Genomic DNA, 16,073 nt, shown 5'->3' on the forward strand with positions numbered 1-16,073 from the left:
GTGGGTGCCTTTGTTCAGGGAAGGACTAAATCATCCATAGCATATTAATGGAATGGAATATTGCAGCTCAACAGGAATGACAAATATAAGAAATTCAGAAAATGCGAGCAGATTTGTGTGAACCGATGAAACACAAAATAAGCTGTAACAATAAAATACACAAAGACTGTCACGATGTAAAGGAAAAGGTCACAAACAGTACAAATCCCCCTCACAAATCTTCGTGTTTATCTTTATAATCCCCTCACCCTGTGCAGCAGGTAGGGATTCATTTCTATGTTTGGAATTATCTTTGTATAACTATTCTCATTGCTTAAGAAGAATTCTGCAAAGTCTCAGTCTCTTACCATTTTTTTTAAAAAACTAAAAACAAGGTTTTGCAAAAAACAACGTAGTGGTATAGCTATTCAGTGATTCAATAAAGAAAGCAGTGAGCTAGGTCTGCCGTCTCTCAAGAATGCCTAAGCCCAAAGCATCGCTCCTAGGAGAGAATGGGGGATTTGGCAAAATAACAAATTAGGCAGATTCCAAAGGGGATCACATGAAGTGCTAGGCTGAGCACTCAGCACCATGATTCCACTTAATAGGTGTTTAATATTTGTATTCTACTGACAGCACATCTCTTCTCAGATAATTATTTTCCTTCTTTTTAATTCTTCACCCACCATCTCTTAGTTAGAAGCTATATTTACAGAAAAGTCATTCATTTATTCAAAGAATACTTATTGAGGAATTAAGTGCAAGGTCATGTCTTTAGTCAAGTGATTTGACAATAAAGAAGAAAGCAAATCAAGCATCAAACTGGAAATCTCAAAACATTCCTTTTTCCTAAGGGCTTTTCTGCTCTTGCTTATTTTCTATTTTGAGAAATGAGGCCTTCAAGTTTAATAAAAAATAAAATGAAATAAAAAATCTGACCAAGAAAAACTTCTAAACCAAGCAAGAAAGAATAATTATTTAAATTCATCTCCCTTGGTTACATGGGTGGAAAAACTTGTCACAGATCCATATAACAACATGAATTATTTTCTATTACCACTTTATTAACGCAGTTCTTTTCTGTATGTCCATTCTCCCTGACAAGCACTTTAAAAACTGATAGTAAAACTAATAATCAATGAAAGGTTTCATCCAATAATTAAAAAAATTTAAAAAAAAATTTCATCCTATAAAATGGTAAATTTCAACAGCTTCCAGAGATATTTATTGTCCATTGCTATTTAGAATGTATACAGCAAAATGATTTAGTTTTCTGATTTATGATTTACAATTATTTTACAATGATTTCATGCTTCTGCAAAATGGTTTACGATTTTTTATTTCTGAGGCAATTATTAAACACCTCTAGTTTATCCACCCAAATGGGTAACCAGGCAAGAGGGGAGACCTGAAAGAGAAACAGTGAACAAACATATAATATACTTATTCCAGAAAGACAAAAGGCTTCTGGTTCCCAGGAAGCAAAACACAGCTTTAGGCCAGCCCAGAATGTGCTTGACTCTCTGGACAAGATGAGGTCATGATGTCTGATGCAAAGAAATTATAAAATAAGAAACACTCTTAAGAAAAATCAATGTAGGAGAGCCAAACAGTAAACATAAATAGTAATAAAAGGAAAGTAGGAGGCTTGTGATAAAAAGAATTGGGCAGGGGGAAGGGCAAAGCAAGGAGAGAGGTCCAAGAGGGGCATATAATCTACCCCCAAAAGAGAATTAACTTTTGTGGTTGATCTCTGAGTAGAGTTGACAGAAGTCATGCCTGAGGATAACAGTGACTTACTTGAAAGTTTCTCGGTCCAGAAAGCACAGTGCAATAGATTTTTTTTCCCCTTGCATTCTAAACTGAAAACAGGAACAGCCAAATACCATTCACTACCCTAAATTTAATGTATTATTGAGGTGTGTGATACAGTAAGATCTACTAGAAAGCCATGGTGCTACTTGGAAAAAGATTACATAGGCATTTCACTAATCAACAGACATAGTCATTTGATAAAAGAATTTTTGACAAATTATCCTTCCCCAAGTAGATTTCTTTAAATGAGAGCCTACCTTAAGCCATGAAAATCTGCAAGTTGCAGAGAAAGAATTGAATGTGTATGTGTGTTTTGCAAGTATGCAGGGACTCTCATAAATCAATGCTTTATAGTTGGCTGTCACATAATAAAAATGGGATCTATGAAAGATTGCTGTCTCATTCCAGTTTTATTGTATTTTTAGTGAGAACAGAACAGAGCCATATATTCACCCAGCTGATGACATAATGAAAGTGACATGATATTAGCTCAATATGTAGTTCCCCAAAATGGCAGGTTCCTGCTACTCACAAATAATATTGTCCCACAAACCACAGGGCAAATGTCATGAAATAAATTTGCTATTGCTAAGTCCTTAGTGAGAATTACCAAGGTTAACAGGAAGGAAATGTAAGCCTACTGCATGACAGATACTGTGCTAAGCACTGCAAATTTTAAATTATTTGATCCTCACAACAACCCTGGGAGATAGATACTATTATGAGTCCCATTTTACAACTGAGGAAACTGAGGCACACAGATGTTAAGTGACTTGCTCAGGGTCATACAGCTAATAGGCATCTGAGGCCAGATTTAAACTCAGATCTCTTCCTGACTTCAAGACTAGGGATCTCTCCACTAGCTGCCCTCTTAACTTGGTACAAAGATGGGGAGATGAAGTGTTTTGTATGTGAAGAAAAAAGAGGACAGTGTGGATAACCCAGAAAGTAGATGGAAGAAAAGTAATGGACCATGAGCCTGGAAAGGTAGGATGAGGCTAGTTTTTGAAGAACTTTAAATGCAGAAAATAAGTGGGAAAAAAATATTCCTATAACATAAGAGTTTTAGAGAGTTATCTGAAAAACTAATAGGTTAAGTTACTTGTCCAGGTTGAAAAAGACATTATGTGTCTGAGATCAGACCTAGACCCAGACCCCAAACCTTCATTCCTCTGAAGAAGGCCTTCCATTCACTTAATACGTGCTGCATCTCAATTGAGATCCAGATGACAGCCATAAATTTTCCAGTCCTTATTTACAACACTTTTTTTTAAAATAGGACTTCATTAAATGAGGCAAACTTAAATTGTAAAATAATATTAAGGACTAAAATCAGGTAACTATAAATAATAAAATAATGTAATATGAAGTATAAAATAAAGCTTCTCAAAGAATTACTTCCAATTTCATAGATTTATAGAGCATTAGAATAAAAAGGACCTTGTAGAAATTATAAAGTCCAACACTCTTATAAGCAAAGAAACTAAAACTCAGAGATTAAGTGATTAACATCACACACTGTTAGTAGTAAAGTCAGAACCAGCCAGACCCCAAATCCCAAATCCCATAACAAAGCTACTAAGCATCCAGTGGATGGAGAGAGGAATGAAGGAAGACCTGAGTTTGAATAATGCCTTGGACTCTAATCAGGCTGTGACCACAGGAAAAATCACTTAACTTTTCTCAGCCTCAGTTTCCTCCTCTGTAAAATGAGGATAATCATAGCACCTAATTTTGGGAGCTGTTGTTGAGGATCAAATGATGTAACATAGGTGAAGCATATTGTGAGGCTTAAAGCATTACAGAAATGCTAACTTAATTTCTAATCCTGAAAACTTTAATTTTATCTCACTTCTCATTAATCCATACCTTTCCCACTAATCCCTAACCAGAATGGTAAAAACAGAGTATTGTAGAGTAGAATTTGACAGCAGTAAGGGTCATCTAATTAATCCAACTCCTGGCTAAATGCATTGTAGCATTAATCTTATACAAAGATTCTGATTAGAATGTTATCGTCTAGCTCAGTCTAAATTTTTGACTTGGAGTCAAAAAGCCATTCAATTATAAAATGTCAACCTTCAGGTCATAGGTTCTGGAGCAGAAGGGATATCAGAGACAATCTAGTGAAACCTCTTTGTTACACACATGAGAAAATTTGAGACCTAGAGAGGACAGACAACTGGCTCAAGGCACACAGGGGATGATGCCACCCAACCAACTCAATTTAATTTAGTAAGCATCTCTTAAGCACCAACTCTGTACCAAGCACTATACGAGGCATAGAGGATACAAAGTAAAAAAAGGAAAACAAGTCTCTTCCCTCAAGGAGGATTCCTGTAGGGTGGAACACTATTCCATTAGGAGGTACACATTCAACAAGCATTTATTAAGCACCTTCTAAGTACCAGGCACTATGCTAAGTCCTGGGGATACAAAGAAAAAATTTTTCTTAAATCTTTGCTCTCAAACAACTCATAGTCTAATGCCAGAGACAATGAGCAAATAACCATGCATTATGTATATCTGTGTATGTATACATTTATGTATCTGTGTGTGTGCTGGAGATAATCTCCAAGGGAAGGCACTAGGATTGTGGGGGATGGGAAAGGCTTCAGACATAAAATGGGATTTTAGCTGAGATTTGGAGGAAGCCAAGGATAAAAGGAGGGAGAGGGACATGGGGAATGGCCAGTGAGATGCACAGAATCAGGACATAAGAATATCCTATGAGAGGAACAATATAGAGATCAGTGTCCCTGGACCACAGGGTACATGAAAGAAAGTAAATGAAATAAGACTGGAAAGTAGGAAGAGGTCTGAAGGTCTTTAAAGTCAAACAGGATTTTGTATTTGATGTTGGCGGTGATAGGAAGCAACTAGAGTTGACTGAGTGGGGGCAGGGGGAAGGGAGATGGAGGAGGTGACATGATCAGAGAGGAATCTGACAGCTGACTGATAGATGGACTGGAGTAGGAAGAGACTCGAGCCAGGGTGACCAACCCCAACCAGCGGGCTATTGGAAACGGCATGAAATGATAAGAACCTGCATCTTACGCAGATAATGAAATAAAAAAGCCATCCTTAGTCCCTTCCCAAGGATAGTAGAGTAGGGCAGTGAGGGGAAGAACAGGTAGACAAAAACAGGTAGAAGAACTGATATGCAGATAAGTGGCATCCTCTAAGACCAAAGAAATTGTACCAAGCCTAGTGTGCATTCTTCTCTGGCTTATTCATGACTACTGTATTCAAAAGTTGCCTGTGGTCTGCTTACCTTAGTTTTGTGCATTTGCAAAAGATCACAGTTCCCTTTGTCCTGCTTATTAGGATAATGCTACCTTCACACACTGTTACTGTCACCTGAAGCCAACCTATATGTCTGGACAAGGCTAGTTTTTACTAGAATTTACCTCAAGGCTGCTTTCCCTCTCAAAGACCAGAACAGAATGCTGAAAAATTAGGTAGCCATCAAAGCTGACTGGCACCCCATCCTTTTTATATATATGAGCATGGATGGTTTGTGGAGTATTAGCAAACCCCATGGTTTGTTTTTAGGAGTTCAGGTCTCTTCTTAAGTTCTAGAAAGCGCACTTCTGACCCCTCACACATACACACACACTCAACAAATTCCAGTGGCTGCCTATCCCCTACCAAATCAAATACAAAATGTTCTGTCACTCCAAGCCCTCTATAATCTACCCTTTGCCTATCCTTCCAACCTTGTGGTTACTCCCCACCCCCCATCCCCAATCCACACACACAAAATATTCTTTGATCAAATAGCATCAGCCTTGGAGCTGTTGCATGAACATGACACTCCATCTCTGGGCATTTTCTCTGGCTTTCCCCTGTGTCTAGAATGCTCTCTCCCCTCAACTCCACCTACTGACTTCCTTGGCCACCTTTAAGTATCAGCTAAAATCTCATATTCTACAGGAAGCCTTTCCAAATCCATTTTAATTCCAACACCTTTCCTTTGGTCAGTTATTTCCTATATCACATCTTCACCTCTTATCACAGTGTCTAACACATAATATCTGCTTAATAATTACCAATTGACTGATGGATGGAATAACGCTAGCTCAGGCAGCAAGCCACTGGAGTGAGACGTTTTGTACATACAAATCCGAACCCAGTACTCTTTTCAAAATACTTTCCCACCACTATAAAAGGGAAATTCGTAATCAAAGACTTGTCCCATCCAGCTTTTTTCACTAACCAGGAATTTTGCTTTCTCTACTATGAATGAATATCTTTTTCTATTGCTATTTCCTATTAATCATAGGGAAGGTCTTCATTTGCCTCTTCTAATATTATAGTTTATTTCCCTTCCTCTGCACACAGAGGAAAATAACACACAGAAATAGCAGTACAAAGTTGTGCTGAGTTTAAAAGTTCTATCCTTATTTTCTCCACAAAATGAAGGTGGTCATTTTCCAGTTTTTAAAAGTAAGCCATTCCCCCTCCCATTGATTTTCTGACTGGCAAGTACTAAGCCAGCAAAGATTTGAAATTTATATACATTAGTACTTCAATTAGCAGTCTCAGAATATTTAATACTTAGGATATTGATTAGTCATCTGTGTTGCAAACCCCAAATTATATATTCCTTATAAAACATGAGCAAAATTTAAATATGGGCTTTAACATGGATTTCAAATGGTTTTATGAAAATAGTTAAAAACATCTGAGAAAATCTTGTTCACACTGAAAAATAAGGACCTCGAAATTTTACACACTTCCAATTACAGTAGGAATATTGTGAACCATGTTATTAACTTACTAGAAGCTTGAATCCTCCACAACATCTGGATTCCTGATACATATCTGCTTAACACTACAAGGGACTTAATTAAAATCACAAGCTTTCAACTGAGTTTGAGGAGGAAAAGCTTTCACATTTCTTTCATGGAATTCAAAACATTTAACTAACCCTAAAGCTACAGATAAATCAAGTGGTCTTTCCCTTTTCAGTCAGTGAAGCTCAGAAAGAAAAAAAAAAAAGTCTGCAATTTGCCTAGCCAACAAGATACTGCAATGAGACGCATCAGCATTTTCTGCTTTTGTTCTTAAACAAAGCTGACTACATAAGATTAGATTGTTATCTTTAGGTCTGACTTGGATCTGTCTTTATAGAAGGGACACATAGTTTCTTAACTTTGACGCAACTGTATGATGAGGCCATAGTTAAATCATTTTAATGCCCAGGAAAGGTGTCAAGTAGAACAGGAGATGACTCAAACCTCATGCCTCTCTTGGAACTCTGGAAATAAAATGGAATTCAATTCAACATCCATTTCTGGAGCATCTACTATGTTTGGCTTTCACAGAATCTCCAAGTTGGAAGGACCTTAGTAGAAGGTCATCTGATCCAACTGTTAACTAAGCAAAAATCCCCTCTCCAACATACATTGCTTTCACTTGGAGAACATACCATGAAAATATTAGTTAAAAGAAATGGACTTGTTTAGCTTGAAGAAAAGAAGACTGGGGTGGTAGAGGGAAATATACTAGGAGAGCTATGTTCAAGTACTGAAAGGATACACATACTCATCTATAAAGGAGATCAACCATGGTGGGCAATGATAGCCCATTCCACTTTGGGATAGCGCCAATTGTTAGAAAAAAATTTTCTTCTATCAAGCTTAAATAAGACTCTGTTATTTCTATCTAATTACTCCTAATTTTATTCTCTAGGACTAAGCAGAACAAAAACTAATCCTTTCCCATAATAACTTTTAAAACATTTGAACTGCCATATTTCCTTCCCTTTTTTGCCAGGCTAAATATTCCCAGTTCCTTTATGGTATGATCTTGAGACCTTCCATAATCCTGACTACATTATAAAACTAATTTTCCTCATGAATAAAAAGGGCTTTTGTTTTTATTTCCAAACATATCTGGCAATTGCTATAGGTAATTAAATATATAGCTAGTTAATTTAATCCAAAAATATGACTAGATAGCACAGATAATACTAAAACATATGTTAACAACTCCAACACCAAAAAAAAAATAAGGTTTTCTTTTGTCACTATATAGATTTGCCTTAAAATGAAACATCATGTGCAAGCTATTGAATGTTTGTATCATATCAGCTTAATTTGAGCAGATGAAAAAAGCAGCCCATTGATAGAGGGTTGTTAGTTCAGATACTTCAAAGCAAAGAGAGTTAAGTGACTTGCCCAGGGTTTTACACAGCTAGTAAACGTTTGAGGCCAAATTCAAACCCAGGTTTTCCTAACTAGTAGAATGCCTTAAACTGGGTGGATTTAAAGGAGATCAGAAAGGTCCAGCTGGGAAGACTAGTACACAGGATTACAGAAGCTATATTGCCCTAGCTGCAAAGAGTCAGTGCAATGTAACAGAATGGGCAATTAAATATCAGGAGTCTATTTTAGATTCTGCCACTACATTATTACTTCATCTTTAAAAAGAGAGTCAAATTGAATCAATGAGATCTCTTCTAGCACTAAGATCTTAGTAAAATAAAGTTCATTCTTTGTCATCAAGGGAAAAAGGGAGAGACAGAGAGACAGTGACATAGGGAAAGAAATAGAGACAGACAGAAAGACAGAGAGACAGACAGATGGACAGGCAGGCAGGCAGGCAGGCAGGCAGAGACAGGGAAGATATACTGTTTCCTCACTTACCAAATCTATGGAATATAAATCCAGTTTTCCCTACCACAATATAATTATCTAATAATGTCAACATTCTGTTTTTATGCCTTGCAAAACAAAAAAAAGTTTCTTAAGCAAGTATTTAGGAGAAAAGATATTAAAACTTAAGTATATTTAAGCCAACTCCATTTCTCTTTCTTAGTGAGAAGCAAGGTGGCCTCCAACAGAGTATCTATGGCAGCATTACAAAGAAAATGATAGTTAACCACACTTCATAACCAAAAACCAGTGCTGAGGTAAGGTAACAAAGTTTTGGGGAAAGGACTTCAGACAATTCAATAATCAGACTTATTTCTTTGGCACCAATATGGAACTGGTATCCTTTTGTGATTTTAGAGTCATTACCATCTAAGACACTTGGAGGATTCAGACTTTAGCTTCTGATGATTTTTCATTATCCAGGCTCCAGCTGATATACTGACTCATTTCCAACTCAAGTAATTATATTCTCAGCACCTAGAGTTTCCCCTGTAGTTTTAATTAGGAAGTTTGATTCACCTTCTATCTACATCCACTGACTATGAACTCTAACATCCTGGACATCAAGAAATACAAAAACAATTGTTTCAATTCCAGCAGTGACCAAGTACCTGCACAGGTTGTTGGGTTTCAATGTGAAAAGAGATGAACTCTAGGGTGTTTGTGTAACCATTCAAAAAATGGCCTGGGATGTTTGGATGTTTGTTTTTGTTCGTTTGTTTTTTGATTGTTTCCTGGATCCTTTTGTCAATCTAGGGAAACTTCCTGACCTTTTCTCAGAATAATGCTTTTAAACGTATAAAATAAAATATATAGAATTGCAAAGGTAACCAATTATACTGAAATACAATTTTTTAAAATGTTTTAAAAGTTCCATGAAGCAACAGCTAGGTGGTTCAGTGGATAGACCGCTGGGCCTGGAGTCAGAAGGACCTGAGTTCAAATCCAGTCTCAGATATTTACTAGCTGTGTGACCCTGGGCAACTTAACACCACTGCCTCCAAAAAAGAAAGTTCAATGGATTCCAGATTAAGAATCCCTGCTGCACATTTGGCTGACACTTCACTATCCATTTCCTTCAACTCTATGCTCTTCTTTAAGCAAATGGGTGTAGAGGTAAAACAAGTACTTTATTGCAGCTTCTTCAATGTTAAAAGTTCATTTTAATTGAACAAACATTTATTAAACACTTACTGAATAGAAGGCACTATGCTCATGGCATAGTAGATAGAATGCTGGTCCTGGAATCAGGAAAACCCAAGTTCAAATCTGACCTTAGGCACTTACGAGCTATATGATCCTGGACAACTCATTTAACCCCTCTTTGCCTCAGTCTCCTCTTCGTTAAAATGGGAATAATCACAGCATGTACCTCCCAGGGTTGCTGTGAGAATCAGATGCGATAATCATTGTAAAGCACTTAGCACAGTACCTGGCACACAGTAAGCACTATAAAAATGTTAGCTATTATTTGCTATTATTATGAGTCAAAAATAAAAAATACTCCCTGCCCTCAAAGAGATTACATTCTACTAGAGAAACTTGTTCAATAAACCTAAAGTATAAGTCCTAAAATCTGCATAAAAAAATACAGGAGTATAAAGTAAGACTTCAACTAGGGGTAAGCTTTATTATCTTCATAGTTTAGGGATCACAGTTTTGTTCTATTTCTATTCCAAAAAAACTTAGCTCTTTGAAACCTATTAAAAGTTTTATTATTATAGAAATATTTATTTTTAATATAATAAATTTTTGTTACTTATATTACTTAATTACTTACGACTCATTTTTAATTTGATTATTATAGAAATATGTAATATTTTTATTTTGGGAGTCCTGGGCCAAAATTTGAGGAAATCTAACTAAGGGTATCTCTACTCTTGAAATATTATAACAAAAATAGTGCATTGTGATTTACTTAGCACTTTCAGATTTGTAAGGCACTTTAGAGATATCTCATTTTTTTCCTCACAACAAGCCTGGGAAAGAAGTGATATTACTTTTACAAAATTCCATTTTACAGATAAAGAAACTGAGGTCCATAGTGATTTGTCTAGGGCCAAACAGCTAGTCTGAACTCAGACCTTCCTAACTCTAGATGAAACCATCTATGCCTACGTCTACTATGCCACCTCCTTTTGTTGCTGCTCGGTTATTTTTCAGTTTTGTCTGATTCTCTGTGACCCAGTTTCGGGTTTTCTTAGCAAAGATACTGGAGTGTTTTGCCATTTCCTTCTCCAGCTCATTTTACAGATGAGAAAACTGAGGGAAATAAGGTTAAATGACTTGCCCGTGATCACACTGCTAGTAAGTGTCTGAGGCCAGATCTGAAGTCAGGAAGAAGAATCTTTCTTACTCCAAGCCCAGCACCTTATCCACTGTGCTACCTTGCTACCCCTATTATGCCACCTAACAGCCTGTATGTAACACAGACATGCACTAGGGAGCAATGTGGGGTTGGTTCTGGTTAAGATCTTTAAGACACATACAAAATTAGGTTAAATAAAATTGAAAATAATTCAGATTTCTGAGTAAAATACACAGCAAACAGAACTGTTTCAATCAAATATGCTGGTTGATTTTTCTGTTCCAGAAAACTGTAAACATTCCATTTATTTCTGGTCTAAATGACATGTCAGACTTCTGATTGTAATACCAGTGGCAAAGGTGCCTGCAAGCAAACCACCCGTTTCAGCAGAGATGACGTCTTTGTCTATCCTGTTAAGTTTCGAACTTAAGGCCTGAAAGGGCAAAGAGAAAAAGGATGAACTCTTTTCTGATAAAGGCATTGATCTAGCAGAGAGAGGTCAGTGTTGCCACTAAATTGTTTAAATAGAAAATAACCATTCTCATGAGGTAGAAGCAAAGCTTTTAAACAAAAATGAATTCAATGCAGTATTTGTTTCTGTGTGTGCTTATGTGTGTGATTCCATGTGTGTCTTTTCAGTGTAAAAGCATCCAGTGGGTATAGCTGTAGAGTATAATACGGGCTTCAGGTACCCAAAGCTACCCTTTCTGCTCCATCTTCCCTGCTAGATAGGGACAGAACTGAATGTTCTGAAACCTTTCCAGTCTCTTCCCTAGGGAGCAGTTTAGGGCATAAACTTTTCTCTAGTCAGGTTCCTTCCTTTCTACTCTCCTTTCTCTGGAAAGATTTAATCAACCACATGCTGCTACATATAATCACCTTACTTTGTACCCTGGGGGCAATATAGGCCCTCTGGTTCATGTGGTCCCCTCCTCTGTGGTTTTATATGGAGTTTACATCAAACCAAATGTTAGTAGTATGATCATGATAGCTCAGAGCCCCAAGTTAGGAAAATTCCTAACATCCAGGCAGAACTGTGACTCTGCTCTAATTTTAACTTATGTCCACCTCTAACTAACCCCTAGAACAGCTGGATGGTGCAATGGATAGAGTGCCAGGCCTGGAATCAAGAAGATTCATCTTCCTGAGTTCAAATCCAGCCTCAGACACACACTAGCTGTGTGACCCTGGGCAAATCACTTAACCCTATTTGCCTTGGAGAAGAAAATGGCAAATCACTCCAGTATCTCTGCCAAGAAAATCCCAAATGGGGTCACGTAAACAAAAATAATAACTAACCCCTGGCCTTTTTTTTGCACAAGGCAAAAGTCAGGATACAGGAAGTAGTTAGGCAAGAGAAATAAATAGAGTATATTGCATTGCAGTATCTCTTACTGGATAGCTATATCTAAACAGAACTTGTGGAAAGATCAAATCCTTACCTGGAACATTCCTTGGTTCTTAAAAAGTTATGTATCACCACAGCCCTTGTCTCACATCATCTCTGAGATGGCCCAGTAGCTATCCTTGAATTTTCTCTTTTCTGCCAAAGCTCAGCCCTCCTTCTACAAGCACTTTCTATGATTCCTTTTGACTGTTGCCCCTATGTAAGTGCTGGGTCAGGCTGGGAACAGTCTATATTGCTCTACTTGAACCCCACTCTCACCCAAACTGGTTTAAAGAGTGTGTGTGTGTGTGTGTGTGTGTGTGTGTCTGTGTAAATATATATTGGTTTAAAGAGGGAAGAATATATATAAATATATATATATATCCAGCTGTATACAGAAACCTATCTAACTGAATAAGGAAATAGGAGGGGAAAGGGATAAAAGGAAGGAGGATATGATAAAAAGAAGGGAGGATTAAGGCAGGCAGTGGCTGAATCAAAAGAAACTTTTAAGTATAAAAAGAGAGATAAGAATAAACAGAGGACATGAGATGGAGAGAAATACACAGTTATAAATCATAACAGCGAATGTGAATAAAATGAGCTCACCCATAAAACAGAAGTGGGTAGCAAAATCCAACAATGTTCTTTACAAGAGACACATTTGAAACAGAAAGACATACACAGAAGGAATAGAACCTAATATGCTTCAGCTGACATAAAAAAAGGCAGGGGTAGCTATCAGGATCTTAGACAAAACGAGTAAAAATAGACCTAATTAAAAGAAATAATCAGGGAAACCATATTTTCTGTTAAAAGGTACCATAGACAATAAAGTAATAACAAAATATTATACAGCAAGTTTCTCTATAAAAACCTCATTTCTCAAATATATACTGAGTATAGAACTTAGCCAAATTTATAAAAATAAGAGTCATTCCCCAATTGATAAATGATTAAAGGATATGAACAGGCAATGTTTAGAAGAAGAAATTAAAGCTATTTATAGTCACAAGAAAAAAATGCTCTAAGTCATTACAGATTAGATAAATACATATTTAAACAACTCACACCTATCAGAAATGACAACTGCTAGAGGGCATGTGGGAAGACAGGTACACTAATGAAGTGTGGGTGGAGTAGTGAACTGGTCGAACCATTCTGGAGTACAATTTGGAACTATGCTCAAACAGGTCCAGTTGAATGTGTGGCTTAGCACAATTTCTGTCAATCTGGAATGAAGATTCATTTTAAAAAATAACTCACCTGAGCTAAGCTGTTATCACTGTTTCTATAAATAAAGTCTCTGCTACTAAAACAAACACACACGCACATACACAAATTCCTGTGCATCCCTTTGATTCAACAAGACCCCTACTACTAGGTCCATATCCCAAAGAGATCAAAGTACAAAAATATTAATAGTAACATTTTTGTGGAGGCAAAGAATTGGAAATCAAGGGAATGCTCCTCAACTGGAGAATGGCTGAACAAGTTGTGGCATATGATTTTATGCAGTGCTACTGTGCTACAAGAAATGACTGATGAGGGGAATGGTTTTGAAAAACAGGGCAAAAATTATATGAACTGATGCAAAATGAACTGAGAAGAACTGAGAGATCTTCATTCACAGTAACAGCAATGTGGTAATGATGATCAACTATGAAAAACTCGTGATCAATACTGTGATCAATACAATGATCCAAGGCAGCCCCAAAGGACTCAAGAGGAAAAAATACTATCCACCTCCAGAGAGAGAACTGACAAACTCTGCGTGCACATTAAAGTACAATTTATTTTTATTTTTTATATGGCTGATATATAATTAGGTTTTACATCATTTAATATGTATCATTGACATGTTGCTTGCCTTCTCAGCAGGTGGGGAAAGGGTGGAGGAGGGAGAAATTTAAAACTCAAAATTTTAAAAGAAAAGAATTTTTAAAATAAATCATTTTTTTCAGAAATAAATCTGACTTTCCATATAAGATTTCTTAAGATTTTGAGTCAGTTTAACTCAAAAGATCACACATATTTATGGGTATTCCATGAATGTTAGCCAGAAATGTCTGCTATAAGCAACAGTTTATCTGACTGCCAACCACCTCGGATGCTCACCACGTAGAGCAGCACAGGAAGAAACTATGTCTTTTATTTGTAACCATGATAGGTCGTTTTTATTTTGTTTCTTTTTTCCCAACCTAAGTGACTTGGCAATACATACATGATACTCAATTTACATCTAGAGGAAAATCAAAGCTGTATTTAAAGTCAGAAAACAGACATCTCATCAGTGGCTCATCATTCAGGGCTTTGTTTCCCTCAGTTGTTTTGCCAACACATCCAAATGGGTAAACTATTCAAATGAAAGCAGCTTGAGCTGTCCTGTTCCTGAGCTTTAGAAAATTACTTCTCTGGGAAATCCACATCAAGTAAATGATTTTTATCTCATATCTGATGAGTTTTAGACAGTCTCTCCAACGTACTTGATATTGCTTGAATTTTATCCAAATAGAAGTGTATCCAAAATAACCAACACTCTAGGGTTGTAGAAAGCATATAGTATTTACTTTCCAGATCATCTCTCTAGAAAGCATTTTATTGTACATTCTGCCTAGATAAGCCCAAATAAACAGAATAGGATCATAACCTGAAAGCTGGAAAGAACATTGCAGGCCATTTACTACAACCTCCTCTTTTATAGAGTAAGAAAATGGTGGCTCAGAGAAATTAACAGAATTATCTCCCATTAGATTGTGAGCTCCTTGAAGGAAGGGGTGGTCTTTTGACTCTTTTTGTATCCCTAGTGTTTAGCACAGTGTCTGGCACAGAGTAGGTTCTCAATAATTATCTATTGACTAATTGTCCTTGGTTACACGACTACTGAATACCAGAGGCAGGATTTTAACCTGTCTTCCCAATATCAAGTTCAAATTCTATCCACTACAATAAGTTATCTTCGTTATGTGTTTTATTCAAGGAAAAGTTATGACAATAATCCTTTTATGTCACATTTAATGATACCTTTCATCATAAAAAGCATGTCCAATACTAGAACCTAGCAAAGAACAACTCAGATATGACTTGTTTGCAAAGCATTAAGAAAAATAAATTTCCCCATGTGAAAAATAATATTCAGGGCAAAATAATATTAATAACATAACATAGTTTTATGACTTGATCAATATCATTTCCCCATCATTCTAAATTGCCTTGATGAGATAGAAGCTTTCACAACTCCAGTTTCAAATAGAATCTGTCGCAACTTGGATCTCAACTATGAAGTAAAAAAATCATAAAATAACTAAGCATTTTCTTCATAAACTGAAACCTTACGTTTAAAAACAAACACTGACATCCTACGTAATGAATGCATACTGAAACACCTCTGATGTGCCGGAGTGATGGAATGTTTGCATTTTTATGAGTTCTGAAAAGAAACATTTCTATTTGTCCAGAGAGTCCTATACTTAGGTCTGGAAAGCTGGGATTCAAGCACTGCCTCTAACATTTACTATCTCAAAGACTCTGGTCAACCTGATTTCTGTTTTCACTTTTCAAAAGCATTGTTGTTTGTCTTTAGTTTTGTCTTTCAACCTGGATCAATGACATCACAGAGTGATGTCTCATGTGTAAATTGGATTTGAAAAAGATAGTCATACTTTTACAATTTGTCTCAAGAAATGATTGTTGAGGATAATGCTTTGTGAGCTGTCAAGTGCTACATAAATGAGAACTGTTAATAATTTTATTCATTCACCATCAGCAGAAATCATCTGGGGGAAAAGTACTGTAGAAAGCACTTTGCGGGAAAAAGATGTGAAAGGAGTAAGAAGGCGTGATCACTGCCCTTGATAAAACATTCACCTGAGAACAATGAGAAAGGCACACAGCCTTCGAGGACTCTATGAGACAGCTAAAT

General features: G+C 36.6%; 1 protein-coding gene across 4 annotated transcripts in view; it reads right to left on the reverse strand.

Annotated features, from left to right (window-relative positions):
• SLCO5A1 (solute carrier organic anion transporter family member 5A1) overlaps positions 1-16,073 on the reverse strand; it is a 395,111-nt gene that overhangs the window by 16,885 nt on the left and 362,153 nt on the right. The gene's annotated exons all lie outside the window — the stretch shown is intronic.

The sequence above is a fragment of the Notamacropus eugenii genome, chromosome 4 (genome assembly GCF_028372415.1).
Source record: "Notamacropus eugenii isolate mMacEug1 chromosome 4, mMacEug1.pri_v2, whole genome shotgun sequence".
NCBI classification, from domain to species: domain Eukaryota; kingdom Metazoa; phylum Chordata; class Mammalia; order Diprotodontia; family Macropodidae; genus Notamacropus; species Notamacropus eugenii.